A 3288-nucleotide genomic window follows, 5' to 3' on the forward strand; every position below is an offset into this window, starting at 1 on the left:
TAGTTTTTGCATTTTATATGCTTATGTATGAACATATATATCCAAAGATTGTAAGATGATATAGCTTATATGGCTGTACGTGCTGTTATGAGATACCAGTACCACTGTGTTGTGTTATTGTAAAAAAAAAAAAAAAAGAAACCTGGTGATCAGATTTAAAAGATTTAAGGATTTAAATTATGTTTTTACCTTTGCTAATAAGGGCAGTGATTATGGTTAAATTCAACCAAATTGGTATATGTTGAGTATTTTATTTGTTGTGTTTGAGAGTACGCCCAGAAAGCTGTCAATAAAACTTTGTTCTGCAAATAGCAAAATAGCAACTAGTCATGCTGGAAACCAGATTCGAGAGGGAAAATACCCTGAGATGCTATAGTAATGAAACTTTCTTTTTGTTTGAATAAGGCTTTAATTATGATTGAATATAAAGAAAGATAAAGAGAGAAATGTTGAAACAAGATCAATAGATCAATATTGTTATCATGAGATTTATGAATTCTTACATTTTGAAATCAGTTAAAAAAATGCAGAAATTGTTAAAATTATAAATCATAATAATAGGAATAAGCACTCTGTGATAATTAGGAAATTTTGAGTCATGAAGAAACTTTTATGAGTTAGACTTTGATTTATTAATGTATATGAGATATATAAAACCGAGCAATAGGTGCTCTTAAAGTGATGAATAAATAGTAAGTGATGAATAAATAATAAGATATTAGCTGCACGTGTTTAAATATTATACTTTCTATCTGAAGTTGTCTAGAATTTGTATCCCGTTATCCCTTGTGGGAGACAGTGTGAAAAAACTGATCCATTGCAGATGTAAGGACCACCCATTGGCACAACAACGGAATCCAATGGTGGGCGAAGGAATAATGCGTGTATGTCTTTTCATCGCTCCAGTGAAGTTCACTTAATTTATTGGAATTTAGTTTCAATATTACTTTAGCTGTACACTTAATCTGACTTCAATTTCAAATGATAATCAAATTTAGATTCAGATTTAGATCATATTTCTTATTAGAAAATAGTCATAAATATTGATTATGAATTAATTTAGATCTTTGATTATTCTGAGCATCTCATAATTTCAAATATTCGTTCATTAAGGACCCGGTGTCGCTTTGAGACGTCACGTTGTGAATGTGCGCTCACGATCACAAACTAGCCAGTCCTGAAATAGTCAGAGGGTGCAGTGCAACTATTTTACCCTAAGCGGAAAAACACCAGACTACACTTTAATCTACTTGTAATAATGATTTCTGAAAAATGCAGAATGAATCAAGATGTAACATTTATTTGTCACGTAAAAATGTATCATGCCAATTACACAAGTAGATGATTAAAAGCCAATTCAGAATAATAAATACATGACATCATTTACTCAAAGATGACTCTAAAAGTAAGCAATGCATTCCTGACAGAGACACACAGTGGTGGTGTGTGTGAGTGTTTTCCAACAGGAAAACACTGAAACAGCACTGTATGGGGGTGATCCTGGTAAAGGATCCCAAAGACAATTTGGAGACTTACACAGAGATTCTAAGAGTCAATGGTTTATGTTAACTAAGATCATTTTTGTGCATTGTACATAGTATGAGAATGAGATTGGGTGACCAGTGGCGGTTCTACATTGAATTACACCCTGGGCGAGACCCCCTTCGACCCCCTTTATTTCCCCAGAAAACAAGACTTAATATATTATGTCATTTTACTACTTTAGTAAAATAACGTTATGCATCTTTATATAAGAAATGTTTGATATTTGGACTGGAAACAAGACAAAAATACTAAGTAAGAAAAGCATTTTTTGCAGTGTAATAACTGAACTTGTAACAGTTTTGTCGCAATGCACAATATTATGGTGAAATTAGATTTCGTGTTTGAGTTAAAACCGAATTATTGTTAAGCATAGCAAGAATCATAGCAAAAAGGCTAACAAATAAGAGTTATACCCACCAATTAATATTGCCCCTTCATTCATGACATGTTCCATTCATGACATGGATACCGTAATCATACAGAGAAAACATAGTTGCATACCTTTATCTTTCGCTCGTTTCTAAATTGGGCACCTGATGGCTTTGACCTTTCTTGTCCATCTCTTATTTGGCACTCGACATCGACAATCAACAGATTTCCCCTGATCCCCCCCATACCAACTATCACTCACGACGAGTCACGACCAGAAGTCAAGACTAAACCAATTCAGCTTGGTGGTGGTGACCAAGTAATCGTTTTGTATTACATATTTTTATTAGCCATTCAGACAATTCAGAAAAACAAAAATGTGCAGGAAATATAGAGGCCTGTATTTATATGAAATGTGCGTTATTTGGAAGAAAGTCGAGGTGTGACTGACTTAGATAACTACCGGTATATGGATCCCCCGTCCCCCCTGTAAAGTCTTGGGAATAAAGGTGTAACAACCAGGAAAATACAGCGTAATTAAAACGAAATTACAGTGTAACTTTCGGTAATTACAGTGTACCTATAAAGTACGTACGTGTAAGTACAGTGCTATGCATAAGTTTAGACACCCATGCTAAAGTTGACTAAAAAGAGGAATAAAAAATCATCTTTTGGAAATTGAACTTAATGCCTTAATTAAAAAAATTAGGAAAAATCCAACCTTTAAGGACACCAATTTTCTTTGTGAATGAATAATGTATCGTAAATAAATAAATGTTCTTCCTTAAAATACAGAGTGCATAAGTCTGGACACCCCTATGTTAAATTCCCATAGAGGCAGGCAGATTTTTATTTTTATAGGCCAGTTATTTCATGGATCCAGGATACTATGCATCCTGATAAAGTTCCCTTGGCCTTTGGAATTAAAATAGCCCCACATCATCACATAGCCTAGAGATTGGCATGGAGTACTTTCCATAAGATCATCTCTCAATGCAAATCAAACCAGCTATTAGGCTAACTGAAATAAAACCATGCCAATCTCTAGGTATGGTGAAGGCTATGTGATGATGTGAGGCTATTTTTAATTAACTATCCACAAAAGCTGCTTCAGCGTGCTGAATGCCCAAACACGTGATGCCATGATTGTAGCCGTCAGCTGGGGACAGGGAACTGAAAGTGGTTCTAGGGTTACAGTCGTAACCTGAGATGTTTTCATCGTCGTAGAAGGAATACAAAATAACTTCAAGTTGAAACGTTGCTATATATTAAGGATTTTTTTTATATATTGCTGTTCCAAACAACAGCAAGATTGCGAGTGTAATTTTCTGCAGTAATCCTTAAATTAATAATCTTATCTAGTTTGATCTATTT

Source organism: Abramis brama (assembly GCF_963993115.1).
Source record: "Abramis brama genome assembly, chromosome: 2".
NCBI classification, from domain to species: Eukaryota; Metazoa; Chordata; class Actinopteri; order Cypriniformes; family Leuciscidae; genus Abramis; species Abramis brama.